Here is a 14,517-nt window from a genome sequence, read left to right as displayed (position 1 = left end):
TAGCTATTTTCATATTTTCTGGAAATGTGCCTGTTTGAAATGATTTGTTGCATACATGAGTGAATGGTTGAAGGATACTATTTATCACTTGTTTTATGAGTGACATATCAATGGAATTTCTATCAGTAGATTTTTTATTTTTAAACTTCCTGACCACTTCCAACACTTCACTTTCACAAACTCCACCAAGAAACATTGAATTATTGTTTTCAATATCAAAATCAAAGTTTTTATCATCCTTTTCCCACTTGGTAATATCTTTTGCCAAATTTGGACCGACATTAACAAAAAAGTCATTAAAAATATTCACAATGTCCTCCATATTTTCCATCACAGTGTCACCAGTTTTAACAACATATGTAGAAAAATCATTTTTATTACTTTTTTTAATCATATCATTTAACACTCTCCAAGTGCCTTTAATATCATTTTTGTGTATTTCCAACAACTGATCATAATAGGCTTTTTTATGTGTTCTTATGATTGCTGTTAATCTATTTTTGTATCTTTTATATTTATTCTCTTTTTCTTTCGTTCTGTGCTTCAGAAATTCCCTATAGAGCCTGTTTTTCTTCTTACAAGCCCTTTCCAATCCCTTAGTTAACCATGGTTTCTTATTCTTTTTAAAATCTTGTCTATATTCTTTCACAAGACAATGTCTGTTGTACAATGTCAGGAATATGTCTAGGAAAGCATTATATGAATCATTAACATCATCTACATAAATGTCATGCCAGTCATAATTTATTAACTCCTCGTTTAAGGCCATAATTGCTTCTGGTGACTTTGTTCTAACCAGCCAAGGTTTTTGCTTATAGTTGGGTAAAGAAAATTTGTTGTTCATTTCCAGTTCTACAAAAACTGGCAAATGATCACTTATGTCAGTCAGAAATAGACCACTCGTTATTTCACCATCAATAATGTTTGTAAAAATATTATCAATCAATGTTGCGCTTTCCAATGTGATTCTACTTGGTTTTGTAATTACAGGATGAAAACTCAAACTAAACATAGTATTTACAAATTCTGCCGTTTTTGCATGTTCATTCCATTTCAGTAGATCAATGTTAAAGTCACCACAAACCAAAATCACCTTATCACAATATTTTTCATATAAATCAGTAATCTCCTTATTGAATTTCTCTATGCATGACCCCGGTGTCCTGTAAATACAACTAAGAAATATGTTTTTGTGTTTTTCCATCTTAATTTCAACAGTTACACATTCCATCAGATTGTCTATAGCAATTGTCAAGTCACCACTTATCTTACATTTCAAATCATTTAACACAAATAGGGCCACGCCCCCTCCTCTTTTATTGGCTCTGTTTTGCCAAAACATTTCATATCCTTCTAATTTATCATGTAACCCTTTCTCATCACTCAGCCAAGTCTCTGAAATTGCTATTACACTAAATTTATGCTGAAATTGTTGCAAATAATCTTTAATTTTTATCAAAATTACTATAGAGACTCCTGCTATTAAAATGAATCACCGAAAAACCCTTAATTTTAGACTTACACTTGTCTTCTGAATAATATTCACATGTTGTTTTAATGCTATCGTAGAAGTGGGTCTCTGGGTCAATATCATTCTCTAAAACATAGGGTTTGTGATCTTGAAAGTCAAAAGACTTAAATTCAGACTTAAATCTATTACATCTATTACTACAACTACTGCTACTGCTATTACTGTTACTATTACTGATCATAACTCATTCTCTCTCTCTGTCTCACACAATGCTGCTTGCAGTTTTGTGAAAGTCCAACTAGGTGTGTGTGTTTCAGAAATGAGCCGCCTACAAGATCTTCTATTCTGTGAGCAGATCATCAGGCAAAGAATTATTATTGTTGTGAACCACCACCACCAAACATTCATACACCAGAGTGAGTGGTACTGGGTGAAGTGTCTTGCCCAAGAACAAAACGGACTGATATTGGACGACCAGCTCTACCATCCGAGCCATGGTCACCCAGAGTCTTGCTGACAATGTCTCATTATTGCTCCTTGGTAGTTTGCCCTATCCATGCCTCCAACATGTGATGCTCTACACCAACACTGCAAAAGGGCAAACTACCAAACAGCAAAAATGAGACATAGTCTGAAAGGTATTATGTGTGCACCCTCACCCATTGGTAGTGGATGGCACATTGAGGATGGGGAGTTAACAGTGACCTGGATGACTAAAAATCCTGCTCCTCAAAGTGTTCTGCAATTTATCCACTGCACTTGCAAGCAAGGCAAATGTAATACTGACAGCTCTTCCTGTATGTCAGCAAGACTGTCTTGCACTGATTTGTGTAGGTGCCAGCACTGTGTGAATGTTCAGAAGGAAACAGAAGATATAGCTACATGGGATGATGTTTCTGACAGTGATGGTGATGATTAGACATGTTATAGAACCATAAAACATCCTCTAAAAAAAGCATCCATTGAACAAAAATAAAAGTTTACAGTGTACTGTGCAAAAAAATAGAACCAATGGCCCTGTAGCTTACCGGCCAAATTAAAAGCTTTGGGAAATGTATCCAGATGCCACTTATTATCATCCAGTTATGTGTATTTATTATATTACAGAAATAGCCCATGTTTTGGTCATATTCCAATCAGATCTGTAAAAATTCAAATTCCAACTTGATATCATTGATACTTACTGATTTATTGCATTGATCCACTTCCTATCTATTATAATGGGAAACTTTTTCAAAGTCACACCAAATCCAGAATCAGATGCGGATCGAAATAATTTCAATACCTTGTGTTGACATCATCATAAAGAAGCTGTATACCAAGTTTAAAGTCAATCAGAAATGGAGTTTTGGAGAAGAAGACGATTGAATTTTTTGTAACAGACGACGACAACACTGACAGATGCCGATGACGCCGACGGACACATGACGACAATATCTTACGGCCTGTCGGCCGGTAAGCTAAAACACAGACTGAGATCTATTACAAAACATGTATTGTTACATGACAAACACATCATTGTTAAAAGAAGATAAGAAACCCTGCAACTGTAAACACTGTAAATGTCAAGCAATGCTGCTACACTGATGTGTGTGTGTGTTTGAGTGTGTGTGTTTGTGTGTAACAAAATTCACCATGTGTAATATGTGAAATTAGCAGAAGCTTTTTTGCACAAATTTCCAAGATTTCATGGTCTAAATTCACATTGCATGGTAATAATTCATCAAGACTTGTCTAAAATGTTATATATATGTGTAAATGTCAATTTGTGAGAGATTTTGTGTTGCTAAAATGAATGTTGATAAATAAAAATCTAGCATCACAGAATTTTCGTTTTTTAATTTTATATTCACATAGATTTATGGCTTGAGACAAAAACCTGCAGGATGTATGGTGGCGAACTTTTAACCCAAAGTCTATGAGGGTACAGTCTAAACAAAAATGAATTTAAAAAGTAGTGCCCAGACATGGGAACAAAAGTCATTTTCTAGCCACTTTTCATGGTTCACCTTATGGCCTAATAAGACAAAGAGAAAACCAGGCGCAGAGAGGCAGACGCTACTACCCAAACTTTCACAACTGAGGCTCCTCCTACCATCATTCCAGTGGCATTTTAAGGAGTTCAGTGTTTTCCCTACAACTGTATTTGGGGGGGTGCCCCGCCCCCCCAAGGCCGCAGACCAGCGTAGCCCCGGCTGGCAGCTCGCAGCCGGGCACAGCCCCTCTGACCTCAGATCCAGTTCCAAGTAAGACTCTCCATCAGCTCCCAGTTACTTGTCTATATGCATCACTGTGTATCCCTCTGTATCTCCCTCTATCTCTCTCTAATGTCACTCAAATGTGCACGTACAGCGGTAGAGCTGCAAGTGCCACTGACCTGGCGTGCATACTACATTGATAAATAGGAAATTTCAAAAACTTGTGCATGTCTATCTGCATGCAGATTTTCCCCCCAAAATGCACGTCTAACCGCAGAATTAGAAGTGAGAACGCACGGCCACTTTTGCATTTTTGCTTGAGATCGCAGAGTCGGGCGTACTTGACTCTACAGATGTCCATGCATACTCGAGGCAGTTTTGATGTGGACTCAAAGCGAGGGAGTACGCCCGACTTTGTGGAAGCCTTTACCATCTAAACATAGCCTCAGTCAAGTCACCACCAGATGACCGGTTTTGATCCAGCTTGGCTGACAGAGGCCAAGTATTCACCCTGGCTGTACAAGACGGATCTGGGTAAGTAGTAAGTTAGTTAGAAAATAAATACATTACATAGACACAAACAGGCAGAGTCCGAGAGATAACAGTTAGCTGGATGGATAAAATAGCTAGCTATTTTATAAATCATAATAATAACAAATAAATAACATATACACTACCAGTCAAAAGTTTTAGAACACCCCATTTTTTCCAGTTTTGTATTGAAATTCAAGCAGTTCAAGTCCAATGAACAGCTTGAAATGGTACAAAGGTAAATGGTGAACTGCCAGAGGTTAAAAAAAAAAAAGGTAAGGTTAAACAAAACTGAAACATAATGTACATTTCAGAATTAAACAAAAAGGCCTTTTTCAGCAAACAAGAAATGGGTTAACAACTTAAAGCAGTTCTGCAGCAATGGAGGTTGATCAAGCCTTGCAAGTTGGTGCTACCAATTCCTACAGGTGTCCCAACATTTCTTAATTACTTCCAACCCCCTCTGTCTGCATAAAAGGAGTGTTGGAACACACTTTGGTACCATACCGTTGTGAGCATTATTTAAATAGTATTGTACTGCAGAAAGTAGTGTGTTGCTATAAAAATGGAAAAGAGGAAAAGGCAATTAACGATAGAAGAGAGACAGACCATCATAACACTTACAAATGAAGGTCTTTCCTACAGAGAAATTGCCAAGAAAGTCAAGGTGTCAGTATGTCCAATTTCCTTCACCATCAAAAGGCACTCAGAAACTGGAGGAAATGCTGACAGGAAGAGGTCTGGTAGACCCAAAGCCACAACAGAATCAGAAGACAAGTTTCTGAGAGTCAGAAACTCACAGGACAACAGCTTCAAGCACAGCTCAATAGTGGTCGTAGTAAGCAAGTCTCAGTTTCAACTTTGAAGAGAACACTTCCAGTTGCAGGTTTGATCAGTCCGTAACACCTTCCTCCAGTCTTCAGTAGTCCACTGGCGATGCTTCATGGCCCAGGCAAGCCTCTTTTTCTTATTCTGAAGTCTCAGCAATGGCTTTCTTGCTGCAACTTGACCCATCAAACCTGCAATTGGAAGTTTCTTTTGTATTTGCTGCCTGTCTTTTATCTTTTATCTTAGATCTTTTATGTTTATGAGACAAAAAAATATGTTGAGTCTGTTGTCAGAGTTAATTTTTAAATATATACTACCTGTTCCTGTATGGAGAAACATATTAAGTTTACCATGTACCAAGCCTTTGAAAAGTTCAACAAAAACTTGAATTCCAAAAAAAAAGAAAATGAACAATGCATGCATGCATGCAAGCATGACTGACTGTCACTGACTTATATTGGTAACATATCTGGTAGGGTGTAGTGCCTTGCATTGCAGGCCGCTCACAAAAACGACATGCCGACTTCAGTTGTCTTTTGCAGTCTTACCCAAAAATCAAAATTGAAAATCAAGTTTTTATAGGAAAAAAATTTGATTTTATTTTTGGCCAAAATTGTGCAGCCCCACGTGTTTCTCCTCAAATAAATGTGTTGAGCTGAAAAGACTCATCATTCTCTTTGTGTGGCATCTCATCAGAGGAAACTTGGCCTTTTTCAAGCTCCTGTAGAGGTCAGGTAGGGAGAGAAGCTGATGCTGACTCTGAAGAAAAGCATCACACTGCATACTGATAAGTTCTAATTGCAGACTCTCTTCCACTTCTGCATTCATCAAAAACAGGGTCATAAACAGTGTGATTTCCTTCTCAATGACAAAAAAAAATCTGGAAGCGCTGACTAAATTCTGTAATGAGAGATGTGATCAAAGTCACATATGATGCATTTCCACTACATGATACCGGCTCGACTCGACTCGACCCGACTCAACCTTTTTGCATTTCCATTCCAAAAAAGGACCTGGAATCTGGTACCCGGTACTAGTTTTTGGTATCACCTCCACCAAGGTTCCAAGACCAGGAAATGGATACTAAAACGTGACGTGTAGGCACTGCAGAAGGCTGACTGGTCAGAGTTGTCTCTATGACCCGCCGTTTTACAAAAAACAGATGCGTAAGTTTACAATAAATATAGCGGTAGGTTAATCTGCATGATGACAGCCCGCAAAACTACACCATGGTCAGTCGAGGAGATTAGGTGGCCGACGTAAAAACTCAGCATGAGCTTGACAAGACACCATGCAACAAGCGAGTTTATCAGCAACTCTCTGAGCAGACGAAATGGAAGTAACGCGCCGCATCGCTACGACATTCAGTTACTCTAAAGTCAGCAGTATCCTGTAATGGAAACGGTCTCCCGGAATAGGACCTGGTACCCAGGTTGAGTCGAGCCGAGCCGGTTCCATGTAGTGGAAACACAGCAGTATTTTCCAATTTTAGCAGGGAGCTCGGTCTTTGGATGTGTAAATTTGATTTCGGACAGTGTGGGGAAGTGTGCTACATTGAAGCTGCGAATCTGTGACTCAAAGAGCCGCTTTTATGTGTGCATGCAGTTGTGGCACCAATTGTTCTTTGCCTTGTAGCCAAGAGGCTACACTGAACAAGAGTTCAGTGTGTTAAGATGATCCATGACATCAAGTAAAAAAGCCAGGTCTGCCAACCATAGAGGGTCTCTGAACTCATGAAGAGGTTGGCCCTTCTCTTTTAAAAACTTATCAATATTTGATCTCAGGGAATAAAACCACTGCAGCATGGAACCACAGCTTAACCAGCGCACATCAGAATGGTATAGTAGGTCCCCGTATTCAACATCAATATCAGATCGGAAAGCTTGAAATTTTCTGTGGTAGAGCCCTCATGCCTGAATTATGTTGACAGTTTTCACAACAGTGTTCATCACATCACCTAACTGGACGATCTTGGCACAGAGGGCTTCTTGGTGGATGATACAGTGCATTTTAACAGCCTCACCTCTGCTCTCCCCTAACTTTGCGCATACTACAGATGCCAGTCCTTTGCACCATTCATTGCTGGAGTCCCATCTGTTCTAACTCCACAGTTTGTTCCGTTTAAGTCCCATCCGTTCAGTTGCTTCTGACACAACTTCATATGTGTCCTTACCCGTTTTTGTCCCTTTTAGACTACTAAGATCAAGCAGTTCCTCCAAAAATCATCAACTCCCTGCAGAAACATTAACAGCTGTGTGGTGTCCATGGTATCTGCGCTCTCATCACATGCAATCGAGTAAAAATCAAAAAGACAAGCTTTATCAGGGGGCCAAGCCCACGGGGCCTGGGGGACGCATATGCCAGCATGCACGTTCCACAGGTCCAGCGATGCTGTGGAACCCTATTGTAACTGTTCAGATTTTTATTATTATTCGCCTTTTTATTCTTTCGTTGATAAAACTGTTGCTGCAGGCTAAACCGTGCATGGTAGAGCGATGTACTTTGGAGGGTTGGTTCAGACTCCTGCTCGTACCTCAGAAAAAAAAATGCACATATGTCCACCAGCAGGGGGCGCTATAACCAAGGACAATGCGTTTTGGTCTATAACTCCCACACTATATGGAAGTGTGCCATGACTTTTTTTCCCCGCAAAATTGCGAAAACTGGAAAACCTACTTTTTCGAACTCCGAATTGGGATTTTGTCCAATCTGTGTGAATTTTGGCACATACACTACCAGGCAAAAGTTTGGACTCACCTGTTTTTTCTTTATTTTTATGACTATTTCCATTGTAGATTCTCACTGAAGGCATCAAAACTATGAATGAACACATATGGAATTATGTAGTTTAAAAAGGTGTGACAAAACTCAAAGCATGTTTTATATTTTAGATTCTTCAAAATTGCCACATTTTGCTTTTATTACTGCTTTGTGCATTCTTGGCATTCTCTTGATGAGCTTCATGAGGTAATCACCTGAAATGTTTTCCAAAAGTCTGGAAGGAGTTCCAAATGATGCTGAGTTCTTGTTGGCCATCTGTGGTCCATCTCGTGTCATTTAAATAAGAAGGTGAGTCCAAACTTTTGCCTGGTAGTGTACACTCTACTCATAAACCTGATTTAAAGTTGTAAAAAAAATTTTGTTCCATTGAAAAATGAAAAAAATTATTCATGAATAAATTTCTGTAGCTAGCTAAAAAAAATGCCAGCTGCTGCATCTCTCAGTCAAAGTAAATGCTATCAACACCAGATCTTAGATACTTGGTTGTCATGTGACTGTGAGGGTATGAGCAGAATTTGACAAATGTTGGCTACTAGGGGGCGCTGCAAATATGGGAAATTTATGTCTCCTAAACAGTTACACCAATTTCTACGAAATTTGGTGGGAATTATGAAGGGCCAATCCTGAGACTATATCTTGAAGGTGGGTGTGGTTGGTCAATGTGGGCGTGGCTTATTACAAGATAAACAACAAACATTTACTACAGCTAAACTGTTATGCTAAGGGCAGCGAAATTTATATGGACCCTATAGAATAGGACACAGATCTACCATTGTAGAAGCCAATAATGTAATAATGACCCATAGCGTAATAATGACCCATAACGTAGTAAATTTACCATTTTTAAAATGTAATAGGCCCATAACGTAATAACTGACCAATAACGTAATAAAAGCCCTGAGCCGATAACGTAATAACTTTTGACCAATGACCTAATAGCTTATTACGTTATCGGTTGGTTATTACGTTATTGGCCTGATAAAAAGAAATTCTTTGCAAATGTAATAACTGAGCCAATAACGTAATAATATATTCATATCACTGTATTTAAGTTTCATTTCTTAGATATAATTGTGATGAAATCTCTCTCACAATGCTCAAATATTATTTTTGAACAAACAAAAACATAATATAACACAAACATATCCAACAAACTGGTAATTCCAAACATACATAAGAATATTTTCCAGTGCTACTGTCATGCAGCAATGAGAAATCCACCAGTGGAACTGGCAATGGAAGTCTGGAAGACAAAACATTTCAGTTTTCTTTACTAATTTTGTGGTTCACAAACTTTTTATTTAGCATGGTGGGAGGCCTGAAAACAGTTCCTGTCCTTGTTCAGACAGAGATGCACTTGACATTTCTTACTGTACACATACGAGCTTATAATTATATCATTATAATCATAGCATAATCATTTTCAACGCTCCTTCAACACTGTATTTTTTTGTCATCTAAAAACACACGTGCACACAGGTAATTGTGTATTTTTTCTCTAAATTGGTCAGTTTTTAGTGAAAATCAGTAAGAAAAAGGAAGTTACTAGCAATGGTACCATGGCAACACCCACCTAGTCATCAATCATCATGATACAGCAAGCTGAATATGGGTACGTCTATGAAACGAGTCCTAAAAACAGGAAAGAGGGGCTCAAAATTCAAATCAAATGTAGACTAATGTTATGAAGCAAGTTTGGAAGCACTTTGGGCCTGTTTTAAAAATGCATATTTACCGAGATAAAATAAGTTATTTTTCAGATAAAATACATTTTTATTTGATGTGCGCATACAAAAATCCATGTCACTCAATAAAAAAGGCACGAAAATTATATGCTACTATTTTTTGAATATCTTTTTATTTTCTTACATGTACGTTTTGAGAATCGAAGTAAATATGCAAGGCAGAGTGTTTCATAAAAATGACCACTGTTGCAAAATCACTCGTGATTTACATGTGTTTAAATGGGCAGGTTCCGCATGTAACATGAATGGACAAAATGGGTTACACAAGAAACATGGAATGAGACTGAGATTCATGAAAAACCTGTGTGTCTGAAAAACCACTAGGATTGACACATTAACACAATGTCTTTATTTACAGTCTACAGAAGACCATTTACACGTTTTCAGATCAAAAATGACACCTAGGCACCTCTTTAATTTTGGGATTTTTTGCATTTATCTGAGGTTATCATTAAGTCCATCCTGGGGGAAATATGTTTATATTTCTCTTTTATTATTGGGTCTAAAAAGCTGGAAAAGTGCCAGATACCAAAATAAATCCAGTTTCATAGAAGCACCCATATCTAAATTTTTGGCTCTAAATGTACCAAATTATGCCATTTAAACATTTATATAGTTTAATTGAAAAATAAAGAAGACTGTATGTTGCTTGATGATTTGTATAGTGCATGAAATGCAATAAAATTACAACTGACTGATTTAGAGTTACATGACCTCATATATACTCAGTGCCAATGAAAATGCAACACTTGAATGTGTTTTATTGTTCCTGAGCTGCATCAATATGTTTAAGTTTCACCTGTATAAGATAATCCCAGACAATTTCTTAACAACCTGAGATGGGTTGAGCTATTGTCACGCTTGAATGAACTTGTCTGCATTCATAAGACTTGTTTTTCTCATTACTCAGCAATGAACGGCTCAACTTGAGGAATTGTGGTCAGTTAAGGAGTGGTCATGTTCTGTATATAAAGGCAAGCTGAAAAGCACGAAAATCATTTGCAATAACTCAGCAATGCCTTGACTGACACGTGACCAAAGATGCCATGCTATGGGGCTCCTGGAGGCCAGAATCTCTGCTTGGCAGGTGGCGCGCCATTTTGGATGCAATGTGTCCCCCATAGTCAGGATGCAACAGACGCATGAAGAAACTGGCTCAACTGCAGACAGACCTCGCCCTGGACAAGCACGTGTGACCACGCCACAGCAGGATTACTACATTGAGCTGCAGCACCTCCGGGACCACTTTGTGTTTTGGGGGTCCTTGAGTTTCTTTCTTTATCCTTATTTTTTGTCAACAAATTTGGATGTGATTTTTTATTTTTACTGTATAGAAATGGCCTATTATTAATTCCAAAGTGCTTATGGAATAAAAATCCTCATCGATTTAAAAAAATATAAGAATCTTCAAGTGCTGCGTTTTCATTGGCAGTGAGTATACCTGCTGTATCAAATTTGATACGCCTTTTTCAACACGGTTTTACTAAAACATAGATTATGAAATATTACGTAATTTCACATTGCATTAACCCAGTAACTCTTCCTATTGATGTTTCAGTAAAAAAAATGAATGTTCTCTGACCTTAGCCTTTTCAAAATTGGCAAAGTTCTTCTTCAAAAACCACCTGTGCCTCCTTCCTCATTAATGACAGTCTTGTAGTGTCACTGAAGGCCTCTGGTGAACTAATTCCTCCCCCCTGGTGGATTATCTGTGTATTGCATGTATCTAATTGTATACATCAGGTTTTTCAAGAAAAAAAAATACCACATTGATCATGTAGAGGGGTTCAAAACTCATGCCTCAAATATGATACATTTGGTGTTACGGGGTTAAGGATTTTTTGATTTCCCATAATTGACCACTAGATGGCGGTGGTTTGACATTGACTTTCTTCAGTTGTCCAAACTTCCTTGCTTCCTTTCTAGTGCACATGTTGTGTAAAGGTAATCAGTGATCAGTTTTCTTTGGTGAACAGTTCATTTTATTGAAATTCTCGGATATACCACGTACAATCTTTTATATTTAGTGCAAGTGGATATAACATTATTGAGAGTGTATTCGACGTTAGCTGACTATCTCTAGCTAACTGTTGACTAGTTATTATCATTATTAACTTTTACAGATTGATAATGTCAGGGGGTATAAACATTTTTAAGGGTTTGTCCTGTTAATACTGATTTTAATACTGACCATAAGTCTTCTATTAGTTTATAAGACACCCAGTGTTGGGAAGTAGCGACGCTAGTAACTTACTACAATTTTCAGTAGCTTGGCGGTAACGTCACTATTTCCTCAATCAAGTAACGTTTCAGTAGCTTAACTCTTTTTTTGATCAAGTAGCGTGGTAACGACCACAGACGCTATTTTTATATGGCTTAACACAGTGGAAAAGCAGTTTGCAGACTAGATAATGCAATTATATTATCCACAACACAACCACTCAAGATCGTTCGAAATGGGGCACACACACTGTCTGCACAGGACTCACTATAAACCAGGCGTTTCGCCCAGAGTGGGCGTGTCTTACTGGAATGTCATCGTGCATGTTCTTGGAAGCGCCGTGCCCGTGCTTGTAAACCGCAGCGCAAACTCTGGGCAGTGATGGACCTTTTCCCCACTTCCTGTTCTCCGACATCCTCCTGCGTCGTTGCTGGCGGTACCAGTGAGCGGACAGCAGATAGGGCAGGGGTGCCCAACCCTGGTCCTCGAGGGCTACTATCCTGCATGTTTTAAATGTATCCCTCTCCCAGCACACCTGACGGTCATTATCAGGCTTCTGCAGAGCCTGATGATAGGCCTATCATTTGAATCAGGTGGGTTGGAAGAGGGATACATCTAAAACATGCAGGATAGTAGCCCTCGAGGACCAGGGTTGGGCACCCCTGAGATAGGGTATGGAGTGGACCAGGAGCATCATTTTCATGGCGGAGTTGGAGATGAGATCTGCACCGCGCACCTGGTCTCACCTGGAGCACCTGTCAGATGACGGCGTCCACTTTAATGCAGAGGGAGCCGGTGTTCTGCAGAACATCCAATGGTTGTTGGCTGAGGTATGTGGACGTCGATCACCGCAAAGGCTCTCTTCAGAGCCGCCAAACCCACAGTAAAGAGCACTACAGCCGGTTTCCCTCTTAAAAATAACTTAGATTTTTGCCAAATAAACTCAACCAGACTGCTCACTGAGACAATATTTTTCCAAATGAAAATAGGAAATGCGCAATTATCTACAACTATGACAATAAAGCTACTTTTTTTAGACCAACAAACACATGTTGGTTCCACAGATGAACATGTGACCAATGTCAGTGGGTCAGTGAGCCCGTTTCCATTGGACATCTGAGAACATTAAAGTCCAAACTGTCCAAACTGGTCCAAAACACAAACATGTCCCATGTGTCTTTTCCAGTCCAATCCTTGTCCATTGTCCAAACCTAAACTCTTTGTCTAGTCTAGTGGCAGATCACCATGGCAGTGGATTGGTTTGGTGTAAGTCCCTAAAGTGAGTCCAGGGTGCTCCAACGATCAAACATTAGTTCCACCTGATACATGTTCTAACCTGAAAAACAAAAAAAACACCCAGGAGTGAACCCATGATCCCCCTAGAAAGACTTCACACACCCCAGTTTGACAAACACTGCACTAAAGGAATCAGTTTGTCAGTGATGTAGTGGTCCCTGGAAAAGTGGGTATACTCTCAATTTTTGCTTTTTTGCTTTTTTTACACACGTTTTAGAAATAGTGACATGTCAGACTACTCTATTTAGTTTGCTCAAAAATCCATTTGTGGTATTTCCTCACCATTATAAAATTATCCTGAATTAATCAGCAGTTTGTAGGTTTTACTGGTCACACAAGCAGCTGCATGAATGTAAATGTATTCAACATGAGGCAAACATAAGGTTACAGTTATTTTTGAACATTTGTTTAAATAAAATTCTTAAATCTGAAGCTGACAATGCCTCTTTGTTCATATTTCACCTTAAATAAATTATTCTCTTCCACACTTCAAACCCAATCAGATAAACTCAAAAGTGCACTGTCCACGATGTCCACGATGTGTGTGACGCAGGACGTAGAGCCCCACCCCTGGGTGAAACGCCTGGTTTTTAGTGAGTCCCCTGCCTGCACAGCCATCCAAAGCATTCTGTTTACTGCCTTCCCCTTCCACGTGACTTTAAACTCCAATTGGACTATATTGAGCATTGTTAATTACATCCTGGTCTGCAGATGTCAGTAACTGGCCAGTAATTGTTGGTCTTTAATTATAGTTACTCTGACATATTGATAACCCAATGGAATTGACTTTGCATGTATTTGGTAATTTAAACATGTAGTTTCTTGTGTTTATCACCATGTAAGTTGACGCAACTTAAAGTAGCTTCACATGTAGTGAGCTACTTCTGCGGTGTTTGTGTAACTTAGCTTGCTACATTTGACTATGTGGTAGCTTCTGTGTAGTGAAGCTTCACTTATAGCAGAGTAACTAGTAGCTTAGCTCACTACATTTTCCAAGTAGCTCGCCCATCACTGAAGACACCTATGAAAGCTCTTCAGTAGGGATGCACCAATACCACTTTTTTCCAGACCGAGTACGAGTACTTACATTTGAGTACTTGCCGATACCGAGTACCAATATGAGTACTTGATAATCCCATTCCAGTTCTTAGTTCCTTTTGTAAATGTGCTTTATTGTCGTTGTCATTACTCTGACTAGAAAAAAAGTGCTGCTACTGACATTTAATGTGTTGGAATGAGCATTTCTCAATTAATCCACCAGGGGGCGCCGCTCTTAATTAACCATACTGGACAAATACCACGAAGAAGAGTAAAGTTTTTTGAGAAGAAGAAGAAAGTCAGTAACAACAAACATGGAGACAACAGAGGCAACACTAATGTGATACTAATATTGCAGCATTTTCACTGGTAAGGTTTAAAAGCTTAGCTTCAGAGGGTAGGCCATAA

The 14,517-nt window shown here is 38.9% G+C and overlaps 1 protein-coding gene across 3 annotated transcripts in view; it reads right to left on the bottom strand.

Annotated features, from left to right (window-relative positions):
- elf2b (E74-like factor 2b (ets domain transcription factor)) overlaps positions 1–14,517 on the bottom strand; it is a 94,430-nt gene that overhangs the window by 47,370 nt on the left and 32,543 nt on the right. The gene's annotated exons all lie outside the window — the stretch shown is intronic.

The sequence above is a fragment of the Sphaeramia orbicularis genome, chromosome 1, assembly GCF_902148855.1.
Source record: "Sphaeramia orbicularis chromosome 1, fSphaOr1.1, whole genome shotgun sequence".
NCBI lineage: Eukaryota > Metazoa > Chordata > Actinopteri > Kurtiformes > Apogonidae > Sphaeramia > Sphaeramia orbicularis.
The sequence above is the reverse complement of the archived record's forward strand: the minus strand, read 5'-3'. Positions and strand labels throughout refer to the sequence as shown.